Genomic DNA, 12,303 nt, shown 5'->3' with positions numbered 1-12,303 from the left:
TCACCCTGCACCAGAATCAACTCCAAATGGATCAAAGACCTTGAACTCAAAGCAGACACTCTGAAAACATTACAGGATGGAATAGGAGAAACCCTAGGTCTCCTTGGCTCAGGCCGAAATTTTCTGAATAGAGACCCGGAAGCACAACAAATCAAAGAAAGGTTGGACAAATGGGATTGCATAAGGTTGCAGAGCTTCTGCAGGGCAAATGACATAGCTAGCAAGATCAATAGAAAGCCCACCGATTGGGAGAAGATCTTTACTAGCCATACAACGGACAAGGGTCTCATATCTAAAATATACTTGGAACTCAAAAAATTAAACCACCCAACAACAAATCCTCAAAGAAACAACTGCCCAATAAATAAGTGGGCAAAAGACTTAAAGAGAAGCTTCTCTGAAGAAGAAAGAAGGATGGCCAATAGACACATGAAGAAATGTTCAACATCCCTAGCCATAAAAGAAATGCAAATCAAAACAACATTGAGATATCACCTCACTCCAGTTAGAACAGCAAAAAATCAAGAACTCTAACAACAACAGATGCTGGAGGGGATGTGGACAGAAAGGAACCTTACTTCATTGTTGGTGGGAATGTAAACTTGTTCAACCACTTTGGAAAGCAGTATGGAGGTTCCTCAAAAGACTTCACATAGATCTCCCCTATGATCCAGTAATCCCACTTTTGGGCATTTACCCAAATGTTTACAAACAAGACCACACTAAAGCTACCAGCACAACTATGTTTATTGCAGCATTATTTACCATAGCTAAGATATGGAACCAACCCAGATGCCCCTCAGTAGATGAATGGATCAAGAAAATGTGGTATATATACACAATGGAATTCTATGCCTCCATCAGAAAGAATGACATTTCCCCATTTGTTAGGAAATGGAAAGGTTTGGAAAAAATTATATTAAGTGAACTAAGCCAGGCCCAAAGAAACATAGGTCCCATGGTTTCCCTTATTTGCAATATCTAGTATAGGTATGAGTCAAGCAGAAAAGGTCAGATAATGTGATGTTAGGAAAATGAACCCTTAAATATGTATTTTAATGTTTTCGTTTCTTTCATGCATGTGTTTCTAACGCATTTATAAGATTATTTCTTTGTTGCTTTGTATGTCCCTCCCCCACAGTGTAACCCCCGCTTTCACTATATTTGATGTCAGTATAACATGTGGAGGAGATGGGGACAAACAAGTCGTTTAAGGATTCAGGTGGACCTGTTGCAACAATGAGAAGTACAAAATGTCATGTCAAAACCAGCTTTACAATGTTGGTGTGGGGGGGGCAGGGGGAAGGATTGGGTGGGGGGGAGGGGGGAGGCTGGGAAGGGAGGTGAAGGGTAAACAAAGGAGGAGGCTGCAATGCTTGGTAAGAAATGTATGCATTATCCTGCCCATGTAATTGTAACCCCTCTGTACAGTATGTTCTCAAATAAAATAAAATTTTAAAAAATGGCTATGTTTTAGTTGTTTGTCATTTTGTGCTGCTGAGATACAGGTCAGTGGTGACTGTGTTCTCAGATTTGAAGCAGGGGTGACTAAGGTGAGTCCCGTGACTGTTCCAGTAGGGTGATGACTCTCATTGAGGTACTAGGGGATGCCACCACACCTTCTGTTGAAGGAAGACAGACACACTGGAAGAAGAAACCAAAGAGTTGGGTTTACAAATTTTCACACCATTATCATCTTACTTTAATATCCTGTTCACAGTACCCAAAAATAAGGAGCAGGGATGGTAAATGGTCCACATTCAGTAAGAATCCTTGATTTATTCAGAAAATAAAGTCTTTCATATTTTCCTCTCTACTGTCAAATGGCAAAACCATTGCAAAAGTGCAGGGTGCAAATGTGCTCCTTGTTAAAAGTCATTAGCTTGGTCAACAGAAAGTGCGAAATAATGAATGGTGAAATAGTTTATCCTCAGGTCATGTAATGCTGTCTATTGTTGCCTCTTCTAAGTTTTTAAAGAGATTGCATTTATGTAATTTCACTAAACTACATCTGGAGGAAAGGTGTATTTAGGGTTGTGGCTCCAGAGGTTTCAGTGCACAAGCTCTTGACTATGGTGCTGTGGTGGGCAGAACATGGTGGTGGGTGTCTTATGGTAAACTAAGTTCATCACCTCATGGGAGCTAAGAAGGGTAAAGAGTGGAGAGGTGGCGGTCACTATTGCTGCCTCCCTGCTCTCCCCCACCCCGCCCGCACACGTCCTCCTTGCCTCCCGCTGCACATAATATTTGGACATAACTTCCTCCTTCTGGGTTTCACCTCTTAAAAACTTCATGAGCTCTTCTTAGCACCAGGGCTGGGCACCAAATCTCAATTTTATACATGCCTTTTGGGAACATTCATTCACACCACACCCCTTGAGAACAAAGTGGGTGTTTGAATAATATAATACTACTCAGAAACATTTTGGCCTCAGACATCAAAGACATTTTGCTCCTTTACCTTGTATGGTTTTTTGAGGCATGAGTATTTACTAGAAACAAAATTTCTAAGTATACTTTCATCATTATATTCATGTGCATTTATACTTTATTTGTATTTCTCTTTCACAGTATAAAAAAATTGTATCCTGCTACACATTAGGAGAGGATGATGGGGGATGAAATTAGGAATATGTTGGTAAGTATCTTTATAGTATTGGCTAAGTTTCCTGTACAGTGGTGTTCATTACTGCATGACTTGTAGCTACAAACAACTGGTTACCCCTTATTTTAGACAATGAAAGACTTCAGATTATGTTTCGTTCTTTGCATGTCTCAGCCCTGAAAGTCACTGTTTTCTGTTCCTCCATCTTGTAGCTTTGGTCTCTGGGTCTGGAGTTTTCAAAGGTTATCCCAAACCGTGAACTAATGACTCTTACAACTAACCGGAACAGTAGACTTCCAGTTCATCCATCATCCATTTCCAAAGCCATAGGAAAATCATTTCGTCTCTGATGACAGTGAACAATTTTATGCCCTGACTGGATTCCCTGTGCCTGTTTGCCTGTCTGGGTTTCTGTTTGTGTGTCTGTGGATGTGTGTTCATTCAGAAAGACATCTGAGACAAATAGCCACCCTCAGCCAGCTACTTGCCATGAAAAATATGGATAGAGAAGAAGTCACAGATGGTAACTTTGTCGTTTGAGTCTTGTAGAGGATGTGGTTGAAGTTTCTCTCCTTGATCATTCTGATCTACATGAGCCATGAATGTCAATGTGAATTCTGTCAGGATCACCTATGCTGAACTATGCACTATTTTTTGCTCCCTTCCTAAAAACTTGGTGATGCTTCCCCTGTGGGTACATATAAGAAGCATGCTTTGTTTCTAAGTGGAAGTTTGGGGAATGGAAATACCGCAGAACACACAAAGCTTTCAGTGATCAAATTTCACCACACTTTAGAAAATAGGCATTTCTTTTTTTTTTTCTTTTTTTTTTTTAATTTAATTTAATTTTATTTGAGAACATACTGTACAGAGGGGTTACAATTACATGGGCAGGATAATGCATACATTTCTTACCAAGCATTGCAGCCTCCTCCTTTGTTTACCCTTCACCTCCCTTCCCAGCCTCCCCCCTCCCCCCCACCCAATCCTTCCCCCTGCCCCCCCCACACCAACATTGTAAAGCTGGTTTTGACATGACATTTTGTACTTCTCATTGTTGCAACAGGTCCACCTGAATCCTTAAACGACTTGTTTGTCCCCATCTCCTCCACATGTTATACTGACATCAAATATAGTGAAAGCGGGGGTTACACTGTGGGGGAGGGACATACAAAGCAACAAAGAAATAATCTTATAAATGCGTTAGAAACACATGCATGAAAGAAACGAAAACATTAAAATACATATTTAAGGGTTCATTTTCCTAACATCACATTATCTGACCTTTTCTGCTTGACTCATACCTATACTAGATATTGCAAATAAGGGAAACCATGGGACCTATGCTTCTTTGGGCCTGGCTTACTTCACTTAATATAATTTTTTCCAAACCTTTCCATTTCCTAACAAATGGGGAAATGTCATTCTTTCTGATGGAGGCATAGAATTCCATTGTGTATATATACCACATTTTCTTGATCCATTCATCTACTGAGGGGCATCTGGGTTGGTTCCATATCTTAGCTATGGTAAATGCTGCAATAAACATAGTTGTGCTGGTAGCTTTAGTGTGGTCTTGTTTGTAAACATTTGGGTAAATGCCCAAAAGTGGGATTACTGGATCATAGGGGAGATCTATGTGAAGTCTTTTGAGGAACCTCCATACTGCTTTCCAAAGTGGTTGAACAAGTTTACATTCCCACCAACAATGAAGTAAGGTTCCTTTCTGTCCACATCCCCTCCAGCATCTGTTGTTGTTAGAGTTCTTGATTTTTTGCTGTTCTAACTGGAGTGAGGTGATATCTCAATGTTGTTTTGATTTGCATTTCTTTTATGGCTAGGGATGTTGAACATTTCTTCATGTGTCTATTGGCCATCCTTCTTTCTTCTTCAGAGAAGCTTCTCTTTAAGTCTTTTGCCCACTTATTTATTGGGCAGTTGTTTCTTTGAGGATTTGTTGTTGGGTGGTTTAATTTTTTGAGTTCCAAGTATATTTTAGATATGAGACCCTTGTCCGTTGTATGGCTAGTAAAGATCTTCTCCCAATCGGTGGGCTTTCTATTGATCTTGCTAGCTATGTCATTTGCCCTGCAGAAGCTCTGCAACCTTATGCAATCCCATTTGTCCAACCTTTCTTTGATTTGTTGTGCTTCCGGGTCTCTATTCAGAAAATTTCGGCCTGAGCCAAGGAGACCTAGGGTTTCTCCTATTCCATCCTGTAATGTTTTCAGAGTGTCTGCTTTGAGTTCAAGGTCTTTGATCCATTTGGAGTTGATTCTGGTGCAGGGTGATATATAAGGATCTAGCTTTAGTTTTCTACATGTAGTTAACCAATTTTGCCAGCACCATTTACTGAAGAGGCTGTCTTTCTTCCATTCTATTGTTTTAGCTTCCTTATCGAAGATTAGATGGCTATAGGTCTGTAGGTTCATTTCTGGGTTTTCAATTCTATTCCATTGATCCTGAGGTCTGTTCTTATGCCAATACCAAGCTGTTTTGATTACTATGGCTTTATAGTAGAGTTTATATATACCAAATATCAATTTGGTATTGATATTCCTCTAGCAGTGTTCTTTCCGTTGAGGAGCGTTTTTGCTATTCGGGGTCTTTTATTGTTCCATATGAATTTTTGGATTGGCTCTTCTATTTCCTTGAAGAATGAGGGTGGAATTTTGATAGGTATGGCGTTGAGTTTGTAGATAGCCTTGGGAAGTATTGCCATTTTCATGATGTTAATCTTTCCAATCCAGGAGCATGGGAGGTTTTGCCATTTTTTAAGTTCTGTGTTGATTTCCTTTTTCAAGATTTTAAAGTTTTCATCATAGAGGTCCTAGGTATTTTATTTTTTGTGGGGCTATTACAAATGGAGTTGCTTTCCTAATTTCAGCCACACTTTTCTCATTGTTGGCATACAGAAAAGCCATTGATTTTGGGGGGTTAATTTTATAACCTGCTACTTTGCCAAAGTTTTGAATCAGCTTGAGTAATTTGGGAGTGGAGTCTATGGGATTCTTTAAATACAAGATCATGTCATCTGCAAAGAGGGAGAGTTTTATTTCTTCTTTCCCTATTTGGATCCCCTTTATGTCTGCATCTTGTCTTGCTATCTTGTTTATCATCACCTGGCCACATGAATGTCAAATTGTGGGGAATAAGGAGACAAAAATCAGATTGAAGGAGTTGAAGGGTTATAGGATGGAAAGGACTAGAAAACAAACACTGAAACTCCTGAAGCAATTTAGTAGCTGTGAGGTGGTAGAGAATGGTTGGTATCTGTACAAAAGCATATTATGATGATGTATAGAGGAATGGTAGTTTAAAACTAAAAACATTGAATCATATCGAAAGGTCAAAGAGAAGAATCCAGTCAAGAAATAATTACATGAAAGTGAAAATTCTGGTTTCTATTTCTCATTGAAAGTAATTTTCACCAATTCCTATGAGGGAAAAATGTTAAGGAAAATAGTCTTCCTGCTGAAACTTGCTAGAAACCATTTTTTGTCTACTAAGAACCATGACCAATAACAAGGAGCCATTGTGGAGCATTGAAATCATCAATGAGCTGGCTGAACCGCAGGAAGATGGCACAGGTGCTGTAGCGGGAGACAGGTTAGGAGAGGGTCCCGATGAATGGGGAAAGGAAGGATGGGAAAACACAGTCATAATACTCAAGGCACATAGGTGAAAATGGAAGCAAGTAACTGTAAGAGACGGGTAGGGTTGAGAGAGATGCAGAGATGATAAAAGGGGTGACACTGATCAAGATATATTACACCCATAAACTGACATTATAAAACTACTTAAAGATGTTAAAGAAGAAACATAATAGTCCTTATGACATTGCTCTGAATATTTAAAGTTGCATTTGCAGCATCAAATATGGGAGAAAATACAGAAAAGTGTAAAGAAGAAAAATAATTACACTTCTTTCCCTTACATACAAAACCCAAACTTCCTCCTCTATTTTTTTGGTCTTTAATATTTTTGTGCCAGTCCTGGGGCTTCAACTCAGAGCCCGATTGCTCAAGGCTAGTGCTCTACCACTTGAGTCACAGCTCTATTATTGGCATCTGGGTTGTTAAATGGAGATAAAGGTTTCAGGTACCTTGCTGCCAAGGGAGGCTCTGAACCTCCATTCTCAGATCTCAGCCTCCTAATTGGCTAGGATGACAGACTTGAGCACAGGTGTTTGGCTAAGCTTCACTTCTGATAAGGGCTTTGGCTGATGGCCTTCCAGAGGCTCCAGACTCCTACTCAGTGGGGTCAGGGTTTTGCCTGTGAAAATAGTCTGGTTCTGTCACCTAAGCTCATCACTATCTAAGCAGGGTTTCTGCAGCCCAGGCTGGTGAAGGAAATCCACGCAAGGTTCCCTCATACCCTGGTCAGCAACAGGGGTGTACTCCTTTCTAAGCTTAGCTCTAGAAAATTTTCTTGAAACTATAACTTCTCATGCTTTCAAAAGAACAAAGAGGGGGGGCTGGAAGGAACTAGTTTACAATACCAAAGTATAAGAGGTAGACATTGTCTTGACAGGTGGCTTGTGCTTCATCTTTACAATGCTTGTATTATAACAAGTGTACCATTAGGGGTTGAATAATAGTGTGATAAGGATTGTATATTGATTTTTTTCTTATACCCTTCTTGCTATGCCATACATATACATGTTCAGCCCAATGAAGAATAGGAAATACTAGAGAACTTTACTCCTATTCTGAACATGTACAGTTTTTCTTTGACATTCTCTTAAAAATGCAACGTACCAACTATTCGCATTGCATTTGCATTTTATTAGGCATTACCATGATTCACAGACACAGGCTATTTGCAAACGTTACCTTATTTTACACCAGGAAATTAAGCCTTCAATCCACCCAGGACTGCAAGGAGCCACTGGAGCTGTCTCTATGGTTTGATGCTATTCTTTCCTAATGGGGCATAGTGTGGCTTTTATGAGATAATCAATAGTGCAGGTTTGTACTTGAATCTCCTTTTCAGAAAGGACCCCAATTGTTTCACTAACTGCAGAAAAATAAATATCCAGCAGAGGAAGCGCAACTGTTGCTCATATTAGAGGTCTTCAGGTTTTAGAGGAACTGGTTGTTTGTGGATGCATTATTGTTTGATAAATGATTCAGGAACACTGCACACGTGATATTCAACACATAGTAAGTACAGTGCATAGGACAGGTTTAGGGAATACTACAATGCTAACCTGCTTTGCTGAGTGTGTGTGTACACACAAGTGGAACTATTCACTATGGAGCTTAGCTGAGCAGTGCTGTCTGGTCCAGCCTGAGCCAATGGCAAGCAGGGTTCAGAGACCTGTGTGATCTCACAGCATTTCCATCAGAGCTGCTGAGTTGGGTGAACTGGAGCCTGGAGAGCCATACCATTTAAGAGAAAGGAATGAGATGTGATATTATGTTTGCAAAGGTCCTGCCACTTAAAGCCTGCTGGAAAAAATCAAGGTAGGTCGGTATTATACACAATATGGTGGTGATTAGACTATTATTATTAAATATTGTTAAAGAAATATCCAGCCAGACCTCATTTCAGAAGACACTTCACTCCAGACAAAACTACTTTACTGAGCAGACAACTCCTAAACAGAAAAGAGTAAGAGGGAGTTTCTAGGCATCATCAACTTTATGTGCTCTTATTTAAAACTTTGTCAAAAGGATGATCATCAGCTCTATCCACTTAGCTGCAAATGACATACTACCTCTTTTGATGGCTAACATTCTGTGGTAAGTAAAAGCAGAGTGGGCAATATTCTGTGGTATATATGTATCATATTACTGATAGTCCTTGCCTGGTATGTATTATGTTTTCTTTATCTACTCATCAGTTGTTGGGCACTTGAGCTGATTCTACCATTTTGCTATTGTGTACAGCACTACAATCCACTTAGGTATGCAGGTGTCTTTCTTGTGTATTTACATGCCTTCTGGTATATGCCCAGTGGTGGTGTGGTAGGATTATAGGTGAGTATGCATTCAGTTTTTGGAGGAACCTTCCTATTGATTCCATAGTGGTTGGACTAGTTTATATTCAGCATGATGGTTCCTCCCTCGTTTCCCTTCCGTGCCACTATTTATGTTGATTTCCTGTAACTGCTAATCTGACTAGACTGAGTTGAAATATTTTTTCCACTCAAGGCTATGAGGTATGCCTCAAATGACAAAGCACCAGCCTTAGTGAAAACTAAGCAAGAGCCTAATGCTCTGAGTTCAAGCTGAGTATTGGCAAGTACATGTGTATGTGTGTGTGTGTGTGTGTGTGTGTGTGTGTGTGTGTATACGCGCATGCACTCACATGCACACTCAGAGTGAATATAAAACCTGAGAACAAGGGAGAGTATCTTACCAACATCCATTCTCTCCCTCCAAAGTAAAAATACAATAAAACAGCAGAATCTCAGGTTGTTTTAGTAGAAGTAGAGGTAGGCCTCAGTTTAACAAAGCTTTTAAGGGAATACAAACCAGCTGGTAACAGAATGCATTACACCAGTTCTTTTCATTTAGAAATGACTGTAATTCATCCTTGCCTATATGTCAGCAGGGCACTTCTGCATTCTTGAAGGAATTATGTAGCAAAAATAATGAGTTGAGATTTTAGGAGGAGTGATGAAATAACCAATGTGGATCTTTAAGTGATTCTAGCACGATATCTGAAGTAAGAACCTGAGTAGAAATTATAAAATGATTAACAATAACATCAACAGAACTGGCCAATCTGATGAATTGGGGGGAATCCATTGGATTACATTTATCCACCTCAGCACCATGAGGTACACAGCTCAGATCACCTCTGTCTGAGAAAAGTAAAAACTGAGGTGGAGGGAGATCACTGAATTACCCCAATTGCCCAGCTGGTATAATCAGAAACAGACTTGAACCCTTATTTAGCTTTGACTTCAAAGACTCCTTCTTTTCCTATTCCCAATATCCAATCAATCAGCAAATCCTTTAGTGTTCTTATCCATGCTTGGTTGTGAAAATCAGGAGCAAACATCCATCTGCCTCTCCTGACCCATCCAGCATCAGTACATGGGGTGTCAGATGGGCAGTCTGGGAGGGCTGAACTGATTTCAAATCGCGTTTGCACACTAAGCACACTACTGGATTTATTGATTGATTGATTGATCTAGCAGAGACCATGCTGTTTACCTGGGTAGGCCTAGAAGACAAATTCACAGTTCACATTGGTCCTGGCCTCTTCCTGCTAGCTATATTATCTAATCTATCACCCTCCACTTTGGGAGAGAAGAATTCTCAGGGAACTCTGACTGCCTCTTTCCCTCCCCTAAGATCCATTAGCTTTGTTTCCCACTCATTTCAAATGCCCAGCTCCCAGCAGAGCTGGCACGGGCCCTTCCAGACCTCCTTACACTGCTTTTAGAATTCCATGGGCATGTCATCTTCCTTAATACTCAGATCAGTTGTGAACTCCTTCCTCTACAAACAAACACTGTAAACATACATTTAGTATATTTAATTATTGCTGTCTTTTAATAAGTCTTCCTCTAATTCAGCACTTAATCCTATGCTCCACATGAGTCCTCTGACCCCAGAATATACAATGTAATCAGAGCAACTCTCACACGGCTGACTGGTTGGATAAATACATGATGAATAGATGGTGCATGATGCATGATGGATGGATGGTAGATGGATGATGAATAGATGATGGATGATGGATTGATACGGTATTATATAGCTCAATTAAAAATATTTATGAATTTTAAGTATATAACTCCCTCAGCCAGACCCAGAGGTAGCTCACACATGTAATTTTTATTACTTGTGAGTCTGAGAGCTAGAGGATCCCAGTTCAAAGCAAGCATAGGCAGAAAAGTCTAGGAGATGCCTTCTCCCCAAATAACCAGCAAAAAGCTTGGCTAAAGGCATAACAAGTGGTGGAGCAACAAACTACTAACAGTGAGGTCCAAGCCATGAGCACTGCCAAAATGCAGTATATGCTTCACAGTTCTTTTTTATTGCTTTCTTTTCTTCCTCTCTACCCCCACTTTGGAAGGCCTGGAATAGTAAAGCCTTATGCATGCTGGGTTTGCACATTATCGTCACCTACAACTCCAACACTTAGAAGAAATAAAGTATTGTCATATTTCTCCCACCAGAATGGAGTGAAGGTTTCTAGAACAGGTTCAGCTGAGGAATGGAACTGAGAAAGCACTTCTAAAGAATCTGTCATTTGGGGGGAGGATTGGGTGGGGGGAGGAGGCTTGCAAGGGATGGGAAGGGGAAACAAAGGAGGAGGCTACAATGCTTGATAAGAAATGTACTCATTATCTTGCCCATGTAATTGTAACTCCTCTGTACAGTATTTTTACAATAAAAAACTAAAATAAAATAAAATAGAGTCTGTCATTGGTCTTAAATGAAGGCTAGATGTGGTACCAACACACCCAGTCCTTGGCCAAAGCTTTAATTGAGGAGATTTGAGCCAACTTACTGTAAAAGCGACACACACCAGAGAAAATGGGATTCTGTCGTTGACAGAATTGTTTCTCTGCTGCTGACCACCTTCCATTCTAAGTATAACTGCTTGAGTGTGTGTAGGTGTGTGCATCTGACACACTCAGCACCTATTTATCAACTAGCATATAGAAGAGTCTCATTCCCCCAAGTCAAAAATGTTCAAGATGTTAAGGGGTAACTTCCACAAGTGGCCATAGAAAGAATTAGGTCATGAATCCACTGAAAAAGTCTGGGCCACGGTGAGGCAGCATGGATCAGGGTGGGCAGGAGTTATGGAGAAACCATCCTTCCAAGGCTTATTGGAATTCACATCTTGCTCAGCCAAAAAATGTGCAATCTGCCCCAAACCCTTCAACTGGTTGTACTTACAAGCCACACACACACACACACGAGTGCACACACGCACACACACGAGTGCACACACACACACACACACACACACACACACACAATTATTTGGAAATGCATTACACTTCAAAATCAAGGCTAATTGTGTGTAGCCGCATGGAAAAAAATAGCTCACACAGGATTTCAGGGCCACTGAACGCCAGAATCCTAAACCCTGGCAATTTCGAACTGAAAATGGAACAAAGGAAGGAAGGAAGGAAGGAAGGAAGGAAGGAAGGAAGGAAGGAAGGAAGGAAGGAAGGAAGGAAGGAAGGAAGGAAGGAAGGAAGGAAGGAAGGAAGGAAGGTAGGAAGGAAGGAAGGAAGGAAGGAAGGTAGGAAGGAAGGAAGGAAGGAAGGAAGGAAGGAAGGAAGGAAGGTGGGTGGCTGTGACTTTTGAGAAGGCTGCTTGGGGAGGCTCAGCTAATCAACAGCCCAGGGATGCAGCTTAAGCCACCAGATGCAATAGCCAGACAGAGAAGGTAAACAAAAGGAAAGTCATCATATAAGAAAAGAATGTGGCTGGGTTAGGACACAAATCCCCTCAGGCAAACTGGGTAAAGATTTTACACAAATGGGGGACCACCAGGTGCTGGTGGCTTATGTTTGTAATGCTAACTACTTAGGAAGGTGAGGTTTGAGAATCACAGTTCAAAGCCACCCTGGACAAAAAAGTGCATGAGACTCTTAGCTCCAATTAATCAGCAAAAAGCCTGGGGCCCCATTTCTTAGGAAATGGAAAGACTTGGAAAAAATTATATTAAGGGAAGTAAGCCAGGCCCAAAGAAAAATAGGTTCCATGGTTTCCTTT

Source organism: Dipodomys merriami, unplaced genomic scaffold (genome assembly GCF_024711535.1).
Source record: "Dipodomys merriami isolate MVZ:Mamm:240054 unplaced genomic scaffold, mDipMer1.0.p SCAF_104, whole genome shotgun sequence".
Classification (NCBI taxonomy): Eukaryota; Metazoa; Chordata; class Mammalia; order Rodentia; family Heteromyidae; genus Dipodomys; species Dipodomys merriami.
Note: the sequence above shows the minus strand (reverse complement) of the source record.